Source organism: Lepidothrix coronata, unplaced genomic scaffold (genome assembly GCF_001604755.1).
Source record: "Lepidothrix coronata isolate B3197 unplaced genomic scaffold, Lepidothrix_coronata-1.0 Scaffold50, whole genome shotgun sequence".
Lineage (NCBI taxonomy): Eukaryota > Metazoa > Chordata > Aves > Passeriformes > Pipridae > Lepidothrix > Lepidothrix coronata.
In genome coordinates, this window is record NW_016690230.1 from 2,658,864 (window position 1) to 2,677,252 (window position 18,389).

The following is an 18,389-nucleotide window of genomic DNA, read 5'->3' on the forward strand; positions in this document are numbered from 1 at the left end:
TTTTTGTAGTTCATATCATACTGTGCCTATTCTCCAATATCTGTAGAACCCTCCAAGCAGTGTGGTCAAACAGTCTCAGTATGTGACCTGGCACTCCAGAAGCCATAATATCAGTGAGGTTTCATATCTGTCTAGACTTAACTTGGTTGGATTTTCTTCCTATTTTGTTCACTCCTTTGAGTCATGAATAAAGAATCATGCTATTCTTGTTGTTTCTTTACACATAATATGATTTCTCTTGTTCTTTTTTTTTTTTTTTTTTTAACCTTAAACATGTACTGTTACACACAGAAATACACATGCTGTGTACGATTTTGTTTGTCTAAATTGTGCCAAGTCACTGTCCTTAGGATATCAAGTGGCAGGAAAACTATTACAGGTAGGGCTATACTTTTGTAGCAGTGAATTTACTTTCCCAGAGCTTTTCAAGTGGTGCTCAGTGACAGGAAAAAAGGCACGGGGTACAAACTGAAACACAAATTGAACAGCAGGAAACATTTTTTATTGTGAGGTTGCTGTCACAGGTTGCTCAGGGAAGTTGTGGAATCTCCCTCATTGGAAATATTCAAAAGTTGTTTAGATGTGGTTCTGGACAACCAGCTCTAGGTGACCCTGCCTGAGCAGGGGTTTTGGACAAGATTTACAGAGGTCCCTTCCAACCTGAATCATTCTATAATTCTGTGATATCCAGTGATGTGAAATACCCCTAAGTAGTTATTACTGAAAAACGGAAGTATGTTCTAGTTATCACTGGTGTCTAGGGAGGTATTATTCCATCTTAAAATAAAATTCTAACATTTGGTCAAACGCTTCCTTCGATCTGAGAGTTTACAGGCCTACATGGGATTTAGCCCCTCTAGACTCCCTTTACAACTCAGTGGAAAGAAATAGGCACTTTCTTTAATGAAGATTAATTTGTCCTTTGATAGATATGTAGTTTTAGCGCATAATTCACCTTAGCCTAAAATGCCAGTCTCTCCACCGACCATAAAGCAAGCCTACCAAGAGTCACTAGGGTGTAGTGACTAGGTATCACTAGGCATCTGCTGATCAAATTGCACTGGTTCAGATAATGTACCCCTAAGTTACTATAACTGTGCAAATACAGTTTTAGTGATTTGTGGCTGAAAATATTCCTAATGCATACTGGTGAATGAAAATGGGCTATATTAAGGAAAAATGATAATTTTCATGTTTGCATATGTATTTAANAACAAGTGAAGTACCACTCAAAATAACAGTCATGACATTAATTATATTTATGTATTAAAGACTGTGTGCAACCAGCCTGGCAGAAAGGATTTTTACTTTTTTTTTTTTTTTTTACCTTTTTTTTTGGGTGATTCCAAGCTGGTCAGTCAGAAGCCAGATATGAACCAAAGAATTGAGTTATCTCAGCTCTAGCTTTCCTTGCTCTGTGAACAACAGATATAATTGAACAAAGATAATTCAGACATGGATCCCTGACACAAGACAGAAGAAAAAGCAAGCCTGAAACAAACTTCAAAAGTGGCCTCCTGTTATTTGAACAGGGGTTTTGACATGTTGACATGAGCTTGGCTCTGGAAACACAGGAGTGTGCTGTGCAATTTTTATATAAAGGAAAAAAATAAATATTATTCATTAAAAACAAATTCTGTATATGTAATAGGATTCATAATAACAGGTGTTTATTCATTATTAGGCATTATTTGTATCCCTTGAAATAATTCAAAAGCATCCTTTTGTTCACTGAGTGCCACTGACGGATATATTTTTCTACAAATATGTAATTTCACATATTCATTGAAAATAGTTAAGATTATGTTACCCATAAGTACTGAGTGTCCATGGCAAGGTGCTGGAAATGGGAGCTGAACAGGTGGCCTCTTCGAGGAGAGGTAAGGAGTGTCCCATGCCAGACACAGCAGGTTCAGGTCACCTCCAAAGGACCAACTGTGGGGTGCAGCTGAGACCCTCAGAGGAGATGGTCATGCCACGGGAAAAGCAGCTAAATGTGTTTATGTTATTTTTATTTTCTAATACTCTTTTGGGTTTTATTAATCTGAAAGCACTTGCAATTATTTTCAGTAATCATCAATTCAGTTTTACACCATGAAATTACTCAGTGTGAGAAGTTACTGTATGAATATCAGGCTTAATTTTTCTTCTGGTTATAGTTTTCCTGACTACTCATTACCATACTTAAATCACTGGGTTACAACAGAAAAAAAATTGAAATCAGATGTTGATCTTTATCTCTTAGTGCTTATAGTCTGAGAATTAGACTTATAGCAAGATTAAATATTTGAAAGTATATTTAAAACAAATTGGGTTTCACTGATGGCATTCTCACCTATCTGGGAAACTTCTAATGCATATTCCACATGCAGTAAGCCAAAGAAAATTCACATAGTAATGATCAGGATTCCCAAAAGATTGACAAATCATGTCTTTAAAGAAACAACTGAGTCAATTGAATACTTAATCAACTTCTGAAAATTTTATAATATTTATCAATATTATAAAATTAAGTAACTCTAAATATTTGCAAACACTAAAATAATACCAAAACAATCTGCTGTAACATATCAGAAGTATTATATGAAGCAGATCCCTGCAAAGGTATTGACTACTGGGAAAAGAAATAGTGTTTAATGAAATGGTTGAAGATCTTTTTTCCATAATAGCATCCAGGCTTCATTAAATCCAGAGATAGTTGCAGTACTTGTCCTAAGGAAAACAAATGCAGATGTTACAGTCTCCATCAGCTAGAGAATATTTTGGGGACATTGTAGATGATTACTCTCTGACACTACTTTTCTAAGAACACTACTGATTCCAGTTTTTATAAAATAGTAATGTCTGCACCATTATAACCTTACACAGCTGACAATTGTTTAATGTATCAGGATGATATGCAGAAGATGTTCTGGCTCAGACATTTGTTGCTGAACATAAGCAGAGCAATTTAGAAAAAAAATGAACCTACCTACTGCATGGATAGCTAAATGTAAAGAACAAACAAAAGTCTACTTTTTTTTTTTCTTGGCTAATTGCTACAATAAATAGGACAGGCTGCCATAATTAACACAATTAATTAATTGTTAATGACTCTGAAATTGTTGTAATATTTTAGATTAACAAAAAAGAATAAACTAATCAAGCTGCTTTTTCACTTGTGACTTTTTATATTTTAGAATCTGAAACTGTGACAGTTCTAACAGGCCTTAAAGTACACAAAGCCAAGTGAAGCAAAATGCAGTTGCCATACGTTCTTTTCCAGAACAATGTCTATTATGAAGCTCTTCTTATTTCACAGACAGAATGCTTCTTTAAAAAAACCAAGACACAATAAAGCATAAAACTGTGTATGTAGAACAAAATAAACCCAGAAATAATCCTCAGGGTATACTTGAAAAAATCAGCGCAGGGACAAATCCCATCATGTACTCTCATATTGCAAGGGATGTATGTGGAGGGTCTTTGGAAAAGTTCTCATTCTACTCTAACTCAGAAAGCATCATTGTATATAGAATATAGTACACATTCTACTGTATATTGTCAGGGCCTTACATAAACACCATTAAAATCAGTGGTTTCTTCCAGTTCTGTGTTCAACTGATTTTCAGAAGGTCTCATTCTTCTCCTAATTGGTAATTTCCTTCAATTTGTAGCAGGTTAAATGGAATACTCACAAGCAAAAATGTAGGATTTATTTGACTTTTTTTAATTAACTGTTACAATTGATATTTTATTGAAATATGCTAAATTTATGATACATGTGTTAGATCATTTTTCGTCTAATGAGGTAATCCAGAGAGTAGAGCAATACCAGTGCTTATACTTTAGTGCAGCATATTCCAGCCTGGTCTCTAGAGAGAGGGTATGATGCACAGATTCATACCTTCATTGTTTGTTGCAGTGTAGTAGAAAATCAATTCCAAAAGTAACATTGTTGCTGTACATTCTCTATTATTTCTATGATCAGTTGCTTTCAATAACATTGACAATTTGTGCTGCCCACAATGAGGCCACTCCTGCTGAGAAAGACCTTCTGGTATCCAGGATATGTTTTGTTCAACTGTAAGCACTGCCATTTTATATAAGCACAACAAATTGGACAAATAATTTTAATACCCAGGGAGTCAAAGAAAGGTCAAAGAAAGCTCTGACCATGATGACTATTACTTTATTTGTTACAGACAAGCAAGACAGTTGTAAGGTGATATAGTTGTTATGTCACAGATTTCCAAGTCATTATGATATTTGAAAAAAAAAAGTAAAAGGAGATAATAACAGTGTGTGTTTTTTCAGTCTAAAACTGTAAAACATATTTGGAAGGGAAGAAGATGGTAAATAGGCAGTTTATTGAACATAGCAGCACTCAGACATTCATTGAGGCTGTGCAGTCCCAGTTTGTAACTTCAAGAACGATAGCAATATTAGGTTGGTGATAAGGTAAGTTAGGTAAGATGTATTGTATTACTTGAGATCAGGAAAAAAAAAAACATTGCTCATGTACTGAAATGGAGACTATGAAAATTTAAGAGTTCTTAGGGATAGACAAATTACAGACAGGATCTTTTTGAATGAAATTTTAATCCCACCCTCATTCCTTAGTGTCTTTTGGGCTTGTTAATGACATGGAAAAGTCTCACGCCTTGAAAACAAACTATTCTCTTCCTCAGATGAAAGAAAATTATCTTGAACATAGCATTAAAATATCACAAGTTATTGCTTTACAAATTTTTTGCTACTGTAATAGAAATTGCTTTCTGTAAGGTGCAAGGAGCTTGGACCAGAGACTGCTGTTTGATTGCCCAGACCTAGTGTTTAATGCTTTTGGCTCTTTAGTTTCTCCCACCCAGCATTTATCTCTCTTTTCATTTCAGGCTCTAATCCACCCATTATTCATCCATGCTCAAACATCATTCAAATACCAGATTATCTATGAAAGTACCATGTATCTCTGCCTCTAAAAGCCAGATCAATGGAAATTTAGGTTGTTGGCATACTTTTGGCATTATGGTGCACAATACTAAACTTTTCTATTCCAAATGCCCATGAAAAAGAAGTGAAAAAATATGACCAACCGGTTTAGTTGCATGCAGTTATTACTCCTAGCAACTCACATGTACAAGATTTAACAATTTAACAATAGTTACTTTTAAAAATGAATAATTTCAGGAAATAAAAGTGAAAACTAGGTTTGATTACATGAATCCTTTAGCAAATACGGTAAAATTACCACATTTTCTTTTAAGTGATCCTTCTATATCAAGGTAGCATTGTTTTCAGCATAGTTTCCCTTGGAACCAAAGTAATAAAGAGGTAAAATGAAATCCCATTTACCACATTAAATCTATTGATACAGACATCTTCATATAGATCTACATACAGAACTAGCCATCGAAGAACAAATCTCCATCTCTTGTATGTGAAGACTGAGACACAGTCATCTGAAGTACTATGACTTTCATCTCCAAACTTTCAGTAGACACTCTCCAAGGTCATGGACCTATTTTGCGGCATGGCAAGAGCCAATCGTCACTCAACACAGTTGACAAAAAAAATAAACCTGTTTACATTTTTTTTTGCAATGATTCTCAGCTCCAATAATTATGGCAACTGAGTCCAAGGATGACAAAAGCTTATTAAATTATTCCTTAAGAAAATAGCTGTCATAGGAATGGACATTGTTGTATTTTGAATGAGGAGTTCATAACTGTAATGTGACCAAGACCACTTGTGCCACTGGAAAAATGAAAGATAATTGTGGGTCTGGAAAAAGAGCAATTAATATCTTAGGTCTTCCCTCCACCATTAAATCTTTGAAGAATCCTAGGAAAGATGTTTTCTTTAGCATATTGCTAAAAACAATCATATTGAAAATAAAAGAACTTTCTTACTTGATTCAGCTGCACATATTAACATATGTTGCCATCTGCATGAAAAATTCAGCAACCTTATCATATAGACATAGAAGGCCTTAAGAATCCAATTACAATTGTTGGCAAATTAAAGTTTTCTTTGACTCATATATTTTCAGATAGATAGAAACCTCAAAACAGATAGTTGTAAAATATTATTTTGGAAATCATGTGTATGAAGTGGTATGCAAGTAAGTGGTCTTGTAGATTTATTTGCCTTTTCTCAGTCTTCTTTTGAGATCCATGCCTTCCAATCTAAAATCATGAGATGATTTAAGAACAGTAACAAATTACCTAGATAGACAAAGACTATTCTGAATATTCTGTATTTAATTTCCATAAAATTATCCCAGCACAACCTCCATATAACAGAAAATAATTTTTTTTCTTCCTCTGGAATTTTATTTGGACATCGTCTCAGGTTTGGCAGTCATATATCCTAATTTATAAAAGGTAACAAACTCAGGTCCGGTTCTCCTACTCTCAGGGCAATTTCATGTTGAGAACATAATTAAATTCTTTCTTTAATACCTTAGAAAAAGCAAAAATTTCAATCTACTAAAAAAGTCTGAGCTTCATAACTTTATTCTGTTTTATCAAAGGTAGAACATTGTTGATATCTCACATTTGAAATGAAAAAAATCTAAAATATTAATTAGAAAAACTTTTTTTCCTGTAGCAATATGATTTTATTCCCAGTAGTTAAAATATAATTATCAAATAAAGCTGGGATTGTTGTTGCATTTGGGAATGATATTTACTGTATTTTTTTTACCTCTGTAATTTTCAAAATGTTAATGTATGCAAGCATTTGCAGATGAAGTTTATTAAGTTAATTATCTTTCCAGTTATTTTCTAGTGAAATTTCCATTTTACTTTTTTGTTGGATTTTACTGTGATAGTTAATTTTTCCATTGGTAGGTGTGACCTTGTTCCACAGCACAGAGGGGAATACATATTTATTCTTAGAAACGGGTTTTACATCCAAAATTAGATAATAAAAGTCTTGCTGCATTCTGACAGTATACACTACCACATTTCATCTTAGAGATGTGGCATTATCTCAGTAATATCATGCATATACCAAAGAAAAGAAACACTTTTATAAAGCAGAAGAAAAAAAAAGGAAAAAAAAACAGGATAATGTGAAAGAATTTCAGATTCTATGTTGTTCAACAAGTGTGTGATAAATTTTCTAGAAGCCAGAGGTTATCACTAGCTGCATATACCAATATAATAGCTGGCAGTGCAGAATAATCCTAATTTTGCTATCTTTGAATTCAACTTTTTTTTAAATCTTCTAGCTCAAACATCCACAAAAAGCTTGTGTTGGCTTTAATGCCTGCTTTTTAAATTTCTTTCTACAGCAACAATTAGTGAAGAAATTCTGACTTTGTGCTTTGTTTGATTACATTCGTGTGATGGAACTCTGAGAATGTTTAGCCTTATACAATGACAGCTACACTTAATATAATTTTTAAACAATTTAGTAGCATTGCAGATGAAAAAGATTCTATGATTCACTACTGTTTAAATGCATTACTGAGGTATAATTAGTACATGTATGGGGCACAGCTATAGAATACTTAAATTTTATGTCATAGCATAGTTGTTACACAAAAGTACCCTAAATATGTAATTAAGAACTCAAATACACAGAATCATTTAAGTTTGAAAAGACCTCTAAGATTATCAAGTCCAACCTTTGACCAATCACTACCTTATCAACTAGACCATGGCACTAAGAGTCCCATCCAGTCATTTCCTGAACACCTCCTGGGATGGTGACTCTGCCACCTCCCTGGGAAATCTGTTCCAATGATTGACAACACTTTCCATGAAGAAATTCTTCCTGATATCCAACCTGAACCTACTCTGGCAGAGCTTGAAGCTATGTCCTCTTGTCCCAATGCTTGTTGCCTAGGAGAAGAAGCTGACCATCACCTAGATAAAAACTCCTTTCAAGTTGTTGTAGAGACCAATAAGGTCTTCCTTGAACCTTCTTTTCTCCACCCCAAATAACTCCAGCCACTCCTCATACAGCCTACTCTCCAGACCCTTTACGAGCTTCATTGCCCTTCTCTGGACATGCTCCAGCACCTCAATGTCTTTTTTTGTAGTGAGGGGCCCAGAACTAGACCCATTACTCAAGTTGTGGCCTCTCCAGCGTACATAATAGACAATGACAGCATGGAATCCTAATTAAAAATAAATAAATAAATGAAACTGGCATAACCCAGCTTTTACAAACCACCTACTGACCATTCTCTGGTTTTGGTCTGGCAGTCTGTCCAGTCTTTCAATAAGAGGAGTAGCATAAGCTGACTTCTATGAATATCTTCTTCCTCCAAACCTCAAACCTCTCTAATATGTTGTTAGGGATCAGAAAAATTCCCCTCACTCAATTAATTGGCATGTAAAGAGAGTGATAAGGGAACTGGTTAACTCTGGAAACAATGGGTTATATATGGATGTGAACACTATCAGCAACTGATTTTAAAAAAGAACCAAAATAAACATTCCTGGAAAGTTTTTCGTTTTTGTTCAGAATTTCTTTGATTCTGCAAAACTGTGTTTGTCGTATAGAAAATCTTGGGATGGAAAGTGGCTCCATCACAACTAGGAGAGAGTAAAAGCACTGCAAAGACAGCAGAGACAGAAAAGCTTCTGGAACCAACCCAGTAGGGTACTACATAATCAAATAACTTTGTTCCCTGTCAGGTCAGCTGCCTAGCTTCCATATTTAGCTCATTTCCATGTATTATTCTGAAATAAACCCTCCATTTTACTTTGAGACAAAACCCAAGTGAAGTCCTAAAGAGTGCTTGCCCCAAATAATCCTCCTTTTCAACAGTAAAGAGAAGTTTATACCAGTTTTCTCCCTTTGTGATGAATCTACAGGGTTCTCTACGCAACCTCAGAAGGAGCTGTATCTCAAATCTCTCTCTGTGAAGAGTGTATGCTGTCATACACACCCCAAGACACACATTCTTAAGATCTTCTCCAAAATATGTGAGAGTTGAGATATAGTCCTTCTCTCATTGTTAACAACTATGAAGTTTAAAAACAATTAATTGTGTAACATAATAAGTCAAGGTTACTCCATATTTGACTCTTGTGTTGGCTTCTCCACAAACTCATACAAAAGAAGATATCTCTTACCCGCAAAGTATTCTGAGTTAGCAGGGACCCACAAGGATCATCGAGTCCAGCTCTTAAAAGAATGGCCCATACAGGGATCAAACCCATGACATTGGTATTATCAGCACCATGCTCTAACCACTGACCTAATCTCAGGGCCTGACCTATGCCTGACACCATTTTGCAGTAAGAACTACATAGAACTGGTGGAAACTTAGAAGGGAGGTGGAGATGCTGCAACTTAGAGCTGATGACAGACAAACCTCTGCAAGAAGATCTCCCACAGCCTTATCGCTGTGGGAGAATAATACATAACCATCCATCAAGAGGACCTCTGAACTAAACAGAGGCCCTTATATGTATAATAAACTAGTTTGTGCTGTTTTCAGGCCCTTCTGTGTGAAATATTTTTGCCTCAGATGACTTGCTATAGTGCTTCACACAGAATAAAATAAATTATTTGGGGAAAGCAAAACAAATGTCAATGAAAAATTAATACTTTTTAATCCTGACAGACTGCACTTGCTTTCTCAAATATTGTTTAATTTACATATCAAAAACTGTTTTTGAAAGACAAGAAATATTCTATGATAAAGAAGTAACTTCCCTGAGATTGTGAAAATAACACGTCAGATATTATGATTTTAATTGACAGTTAAAAAAACATTTAGTCAGAGGCAGAGATTGTCAACTCATTCCCATAAATGAACATATTTTACATCCATTTTTAATTTAATTTATTCAAACATAATTTAGTATTATATAATATAGATTTAGCATTCATCTGTCTATTAAATTCTATTGGACAGAAAATGAGAGGTTTTCATATTATGTAATTTTAATTCAGCAGTATGACACCTATAGCTGAGGTCACAGGGACTATTTTATACATTTGTTTCCTCATAAAATAAATAGTATCTAGCAATTTTCTGTTTCGATGAAATATAAAGAAAGTTTAAGTTATGTATGAATGAATAAATATACTTATTTTAAGGTTAAAGAATCTTATCAGGCATGTCTGAACCTCCTAAAAGAGTATGTCTTAGATACTCAATAGTCAACTTCCAACTAGGAGTTTATTGCTGCAGACAGGACTGAGACTATGATTTCTCCTATTGTAGGGGTGGGGGAAAAAAAGGTGGGGGGGAAGAAGAAGAAAAGAAAAAAAAATGAAAAAAAGCTGCAAAATGAACTTTCCTATGGCTCCCTTGAAGTTTTAAAATGTCACAAGGAATATAAAGGCTATTAATGGTTCCAACTAGGATATTATATTATGCTCAGAAATATTAACATATCTTTTCTAAGTCATAAGGATAATATAAACAAAAGTTCATTCAGTTTTATCATAAATACTTATTACAGAAAATAATTGCTAGATGCAATAATATTAAATTTTCATTTCAAAAAAATGACACAAACTTATTAAGAACCTTTAATGGATTGTAATATGAAACACTGAGCTAAAGCAATGTGCATGTTTTCTTAAAAGAGTATATGTGCCTGCTATACTCAATATATGACTTTAAGTTATGAAGTGTACTATAGAGTGCCATATAATTTGATAAATATAAAGAATTATGTAACCAAAACTGCACACAGAGTATAAGTAATTTCCCTGAGGAGACTGGTGACATAATGATAAACCTCAAGAACTCCACTCAAATGATTTGTTAATGTCACGAGCAGTCCCAAATGGAATTACAGTTTCTTATGTACATACAAGTGTATGTAATTTTTATAAAATAAAGGAAATCATTCTTTCTGATCAACAGTATTAGTTTAAAATTAAATGCAAGCAATATTTTCTCATTGCTATTCCTACAAAGTGCTCTCCTTTCTCCTCTTCTGCAGTTGACTTTTTCAACTTTCTCATTCCACTATTTCTTCTGCTTCTTTTCCCCCTGCTCTCTATCCATACTTCTCAGTTCTCTTCAGCAAACAATATTTTCAATCAATTCCACTTATTGCTATGAATTTCCCTAGGGGAGGACATGAATCAATAGCAAATTAATCTTATTCAGAATGTTCAATGCACTACTAATAAAACTATTGAATACTCAAAAAAGAGAGACGTGTCTTTGCAGAAGGAAGTACATTTCATAATATTTTCTAGGGAACTACCTCGGATAATTTTCACATAAGACAAAAAATTAGGTAAATCTCTATGGTATTGCTTTCTTTTCCATCAATTATTTCTTATATAAGTCTTTAAAAATGAGAACAGATTTCTGTTCTTCTCTCTACCTCATGGAACCTTCAGTTTATATGTTTCCTTCCCTAACAGAAAACCACCCACTACTTCACAGTTTTAAGGGAATAATCTCAGAATTCACTTTAAACAGGTCATTTTCACCTCTCACAACCCATGATATCAAGAAACACCACACCTGAAATGAGTATTCAATATTTGATTATTTGTTCTAAATTAAGGAGCAAATACACTGCACCATGTTTGAAATGAAATGCTGTTTGCTACTGAAATATTTTTACTGCCTACAATATTTTTTATTTAAATCTTAACCATCTGTTCAAATCAGAATGCAGTTTAGAACATTACCTGTGGCATGTATACTTTATAGTAATATTCTAAAAGATTAAAACTGAAACATCAAAAAATCCTTATGCGCCAAATACAAGCTCTTTTTGACATATGATAACCACGTATGATGGATAGCTTCTCCTTGCAGTTCTTTTCCCTTTTAGCTTATAAAACTTAGTGAATCTCAGACAAAATATTCTGGGGTTTTTTCAAAGACAAAACCCAGAATTTATGTTTCAGGTACATCCTGAGGACCATAGGCAGTTCTTCAGGTTTCAGTCAGGATATTAGAGATGATGGAAAAAACAAAAATCACCTGAAAAGGTGAACTAAGTGGAGTTTCTGACTTGTGAAATTATACTAAAATATCTAGGATTCATCAATCTGGAAAGCACATGACTGAGAGTAGGTAGGACTGAGGTTTACGGAATCAGGAAAGCAGAGGTTAAGATAAATATAAAGCTAAATCTTGCAGTGCTAGACCTCTAAGGACATTTGATGAAAGGAGAACAAAATAAGTTTAAAACCCATAGAATGAATTTCTTCTTTTATACAGCAGGTAGTAGTGAACTCTTGGAACTTTCTTTGCTGCAGAATATTTTTTGGACTAGACAAGATCATTAAATTCAGAAAGTGATCAAAAACTTGTGGCCAATAGGTTCCTAAACAAAAAGAGAGAGATTTGCCCTCTACTACTACTACAACAATTGTGAATTGTCGGAGAAAGAACAGGGAGAAGAGCACAAGAAAATTATCAGGTTCTTGTGCTCTACCCAAGCAGTGTCACCTACTCCCAATATCAGAGACAGAAGGTTTTGAGTGGATGGCTTCTTTGTCTGATCCAGGCGTGGATGAGCAGGACACGTTAAATATTTCTGTGCAGTGTCTTGAAGAAATTTTTCTCATTTTATTAAGAGACGTGCTGTAAGACTCCAGGTTCCAGTCACACACTGTACAGGCATTTTACTTATATTTAAGACTCAAAACTGTAATTTTGCAAAGCCTTTTGTTCTTAATACCTTGAGGTCACTTAAAGAGAACACGCTACATACGTATCTCAAGAGATTTGTTTTAATTTAGTGAGAAAATAGGCGTTTTGGCAAAAGTTAAAAGGGGTAACATACAAGTAAGACAAAGTATTTCACCAATGTACCTAGCACACACCAATTCATAACTCAGTAAAATACAACTCATCAGTTTTAAGTTACCCGAAAGAGATTCAAGAAAGAGTAACAAAAGGGATTAAGAGAAGAAACAGGAGAAAAGAGAAAGAATAAGAGAAAAATAGTTATTGCTGAGAGTCCTTTACATAGATAACAGCATGAGAAGAGAATGAGGAAGCCAAGCCTGTGTGCTGCTGTATTTATGTTCTTTGGCTACTGTGGCCACCCCTCCCAGGTGGGACATCCTGTTCACTGACCACTCAAAGCCCTCCATGCCAGAGCGAGGGGCAGTGCAGCAAAACAGACTAGTTAAATAAATACAACAGACAGCAAGTGCAATAATTACTTTTTTATATAATAAAAATCTGAATTATTCTGGAAACTGATTATACTTACTTTTCTAGTTATTGAAGCTATAAAGGATTTGCATTTTATAAAGTCTACATCATCAACTAAAATACAAATTCAAGAATGTAAGAAATTCTAACAAATTTTGCTTGTAAACACACATATAATTTTGTACCACATTTTAAAAACAAAGCATTTATTAGAGAAATAAATTTTATATGAGGCATTTTTATGCCTTTAATATGAGGTATTAATACCCTATATTTTTTCAGAAAATTAACTACAAAGCCAACATACTTTTTTTTAACTGTTTTTCAGTTCATTTCTTCAAAAGAGTAGTAGTAAATTTACAAACATTTTCTGTAACTATGGAAAACCATACATCAAAGGATGAATCATTTCTATGATATAAAAGCAAAGTTTTTCCCCTCCATTCTATTATTTATTTTTGAGAAAATTATTGAAAGTGGTCTACATAGCATCTTTATTTATAGTATTTTTATGCTTGAGGTCTGTTATTTAAGAAGACCAAGAACTGGATTGAACAAAATGTTGAGTATAGAAAAATAATTCTGATGTTAACATATCTTAAAAAATAATCTATTATATATCGTGTAGTAGAACTCATAAATTGCTGTCAATTGAAATATTATTTTTTAACAGCTAATTATTTTTTTTTCAAATAATGATAAAACATAGCAGGAAAACATGGATACATTTCTCTTTTGTTTTCTTTCTGGTTTTTGCTAATGTAATTTACCTGAATAATAATTCAGGAAAAAAAAAGCTTACAATGAAACAAACTCCCATGAATTAATTTATTAACAAACAGAATTACATTTATCTATGTGTTTATTTATTATATTCTTGTAGATTATGATGTTGCAAACACCATCAACCATCTACACTTTTATGAGAGAATAGTATCTTTTTAACTTTTAAACCAACGTAGTTCTTTCAAGTAGCAGCCCAATTGAGTCTCACTAAACTTACATTTTTCTAGTTTTCTTATTCTAGACTTAGAAATTCTTACTGAATTTAATAATAGAAGCACAGTGCCACTACATGGGGGGGGGTTGTTGTTGTTGTTTCTTCTCATTCAATTGTTTAAAATTCGAAAAGGCATTTTCCATCTTATTGTTTTATTCATGCAGTTAATACACATGGATCTAAATGCATGCAGGTAAATGGGAAGGACTTATTTAATATCACATAAAATTCTGTTCTGACAAATTGGCTAAATGCAAATATTTGTCATTCTGTGATTTACAGGCACAAACTATTGAGACACCAGTAGACAAAACACACACAAAAAAAGATTTTTTGAAAGAAAAGGTGTTCTTAAATGTCACCTTTTAAAAATTAAAATTGAAAAAAGTGAAAATAAAAGCATATTCTCATAATTTTTATTTTTTTTTCCATGCTATATTCCTTCAAACTAAGAGTAGGTAGAAAGCAGAATAATTTAAATTGCTCTAGAGGCAAAAGAACGAGTACTTTCTTTTTCTTTTCTTTTTTTTTTTTTGGCTATAAAATCCACCAGAGAGTATCTTCAAAATTCAATTCATCTTCTTGAATGTTATTGTTTGCTTTGGGAGCTCTGCATTATTGGATTGCATGATATATGTTTGGAGCTATATATTTCCCTATCTCCCCAGCGTATTCACATCTGAAGAGTCCGTGCATGAACTATTCTACCTAAAGGCAAATATAACATTTACCTCAACTGGTCTTTTAAGTGAATGTCAGAGTAGAGGAATCTGATTCAGGGATGCACAGAGCTAAGAATATTTTTTTTTGGTAACCTCTTAGCTGTTTTGACAGAACTAGATGAGACCATCTTGAATTAAAAAATGAGACCTCCAGATGATGAAAGTTTTTTATTTTTAAGTCAGTACTTGAATAACATCCTGATGAAGGAGGAAGAAGGTCAGACATAAAGAACTTAGTTTAATCAAGCTATCCGTTTTGTTGATTTAACTCATTTGGGAAAGATGTAAAATTATTTTGTACAATACAGGTAATTATTTTGTCTAAAATCATTCCATGATAAATCTAGGCAGCCCAATCCACTGATGGTCAAATTTTATTTTCTATTATGTTTATTCTTTATATATAAATTTATATGCACGATTATTTAAAATACATACAACTACATAAAACAATGGTAATATATAGCCCCCTCTAAGAAGCTACTACCTTTCCATTGACCAGATATGCATGGAATATGAGGAGGGTCAAGCTCATATACTGCAAATCTGAGGATGTAGACCTTTTAAATTCAATGTTGCAATTTGCTCACATTTTCCTTGTCTGGTCACCTCATATGATTTTGCATTCCCTGTTCAAGAATAGTAACTTCTGTTCATCACTCTTGAATGACTCAGCGGGAAATAGGGCAGCATGTTGCTGCAGTGGTGTTTGTCAGTTTGTTGGTTAAGTTTACTCTTTTTTTAAATGAAAAGGAACATGTTCATTTGGATGAAGTGAGACCTTATATGGTAATAAAATAACATTAGGTAACATCAAAGAAAGAGTAAAATATTAGTTAATTATTTTTGTTATTTTAATATTTTGAAAATTTTGTTATATAAGTTGCTTATACTTAATTGCCTGGAAATTCAGTCAGATTTCAACCAGATAGTTTCTATTGTATTATTCACCTTACAGGAATATGTAGCATGCATTCAATTAATTTGATTTCTTTTAACTCATAAGTAATTTCCAAAATTCTTTTAATTCGTAGATATTTGTTTATACACTAGAGTTGACAGAAGATTAATCCATGCAATGAATTAGGTTGTATGAACTTAAAAATTCCTGACCTACTCAGCGCAGATAGGGAAGGTGAAAGAAATCACTATGCCTAAAGCACTTTGAGAAGTGAATCAATCTTCTCAAATCCCCAAGTAGACTAGCACAGTCACTATGTCTAACCAGAAAATTGATCTTATGTGAAGATGAAATGAGTGTCTGATTGACAGGAAAGGGTTTATACAGCTTCGCAAATGTCCTCAAGAAAGAAAGGCTAATGTGAAGATTTTTTTCAAGGCTGCCTTTCCCAAATGCTAGCAGGGGAAGAGAAATCCATAAAAGCACCAGTACCCTCAGTACAATTCTAAACAGAGTCATAACTTCATTTGTCATAGATGCCTCAATGCCAGATAATATTTCATTATGAAAGAGCACTAGCTATTATCAAGTATGTATTGTAATTTGAAAAACCTGCTATAAGCTCCTGTCTGCTAATGGCTTTTGTAAGACTCATCACAGACTAAGTTCATAAAGATTAATATTGAGAAAAACAAATATTAGTATAACACATCTTGTTTTATAACCATTTGTTCCTTTGCCAAATTTTAGATATGAAAAATTAATGTGTAAATATCAGCTGTGGTTGGCAGTAATGAACTTTCAGAGCAAATACTGGAACTTTATGAAAAAATGTATATTTTTACAAGACTATCAAGTTTCCATGTGGTTCTTCAATTTTTCTTGGGTCAAGAATAGAACATTGGAGTTATTTTTCTGACTGTCTCTTCTCAGTGTTTAGGCCTGGAGACCATTATCATTACCAACTATTTTAGACTCTAGACTGTGAATTATTCTCAACTAAATGAATGGGCTGGTCTGTCTCTGATGTTCCGTGCAAAGTGTATATTTCACTTTACCATGACTAAAGCAAACCCTGATCTATGTAGTACAGAACAATTTAGTACCTCATTTAGAATTAAAAACAGTGTGTCCAGGAAAACTGGCATACTTTCTTGCACCAATTAAGAGGTTAGAATTGCATCTTCCTTCAGTAGTGACAGATGTTTTATGCATATTGATCTGCAGTAATCCCATGATATTTGAATAATTAGTATATTGAACAATTTTTTTCATTGCAGCAGAGATAATAATGGGGCCCATAACAAGGAATACTATGGAGATTTTCCTCTTGCTAACTTGAAAATTTAAAACTTAAAAAGGTGCTCTTTTGTTTGATGGGTATTACAACATTAAGAGTTATAGAAACTAAACATGTTCTTCAAGTTGTTTAATGACTCATGACCGAATTAAGGCATGGCTATTAGTTATCATTATTTGCATGCAATACCTTTTAGTATGAGATCTGAGGATATTGGCCAGACCTTTTCTGCAGGTAAAAACACTATCTTAAATAAGCCTAATACTATGGCTAGACATAATTAGCTAAGACTTCAGAAAGGCAATATCTTCTTCAGGACCTTGTAAACAAACTACCTTCCTAAGGCCTTCAAAAATAAAGTGACCTTTATGTACAAACTTGCTTCTAAATAATCCAACAGGCAGCAGTGTTAAACTTTGTTTTCATCCTTGCAGACTACAATAACACCCATTCTGCACCTCAAAGAATGTAATGTCTCATACAGACTGTCTTTTACTTATTCCATATAATACAACGTATTCTACGCAATCTTCTTTCTACTGGTTGCTTCGTCGTGTTAGCTAGGGTTCTTCACTGTGAATATCAAGTATCTCTCAATGTCATGATAAGGAATACTGCTTTTTGTATTTTTGGTTTGGTTTGGTTTTAATTTGTTAAGAATTAGGTCCAGAAACTTGTCTGATTCACTGTTAAAAATTGAAGTATTGTGGATTTCTGTCCTTCAAAGAAGAATTTATAACTGCTCTATTTATATATGGCTCTAAACTTCTACATTCTGAAATTGTTGAAATACCTTACCAAGTTAAACTACTCTTTAGATATTTTTAAATTAATTGTAAATGTAGGACTACTGAGAGTCTTGGGTTTTTTTCTTCTCTTTGTTTGTTTATTGTGATTTGTTGGTGCTTTTTATTTCCATTTTTCTCTGTGTGTTTTGATTGCTTCGGAATTCACAGCACTTTTGAGCACAATATTCCACAGACAAATTTAAGTTCAGTGGCTATTTCTGAAACTCTTACAGACAAATCCAGATTTGAATGCAACTCTCTGGACACCAGATGCATAATTTAGCAATCATATTTTGTATTTGCTGCAGTATAACCTTGACATCTTTACGCATAAACTTTGTTATATTTTACACATATTGTAATGCCTAGCAGTAGATATTTATGAATTAATTAAACACTGAAGTCTATGTAACCATCTCTCTTTTTTACTCTTATGCATATTAATGATGATTCATTACAAGTATTTTTATTATCATCAAGAATTAAAATCAAGGATATTTGTCTAACATATATTAGACGTATTTTTTCCCACAAAAGAATTTGTTTCTGCTTATTGTCACTTAGTACCTTAGGTGGGTATATTTT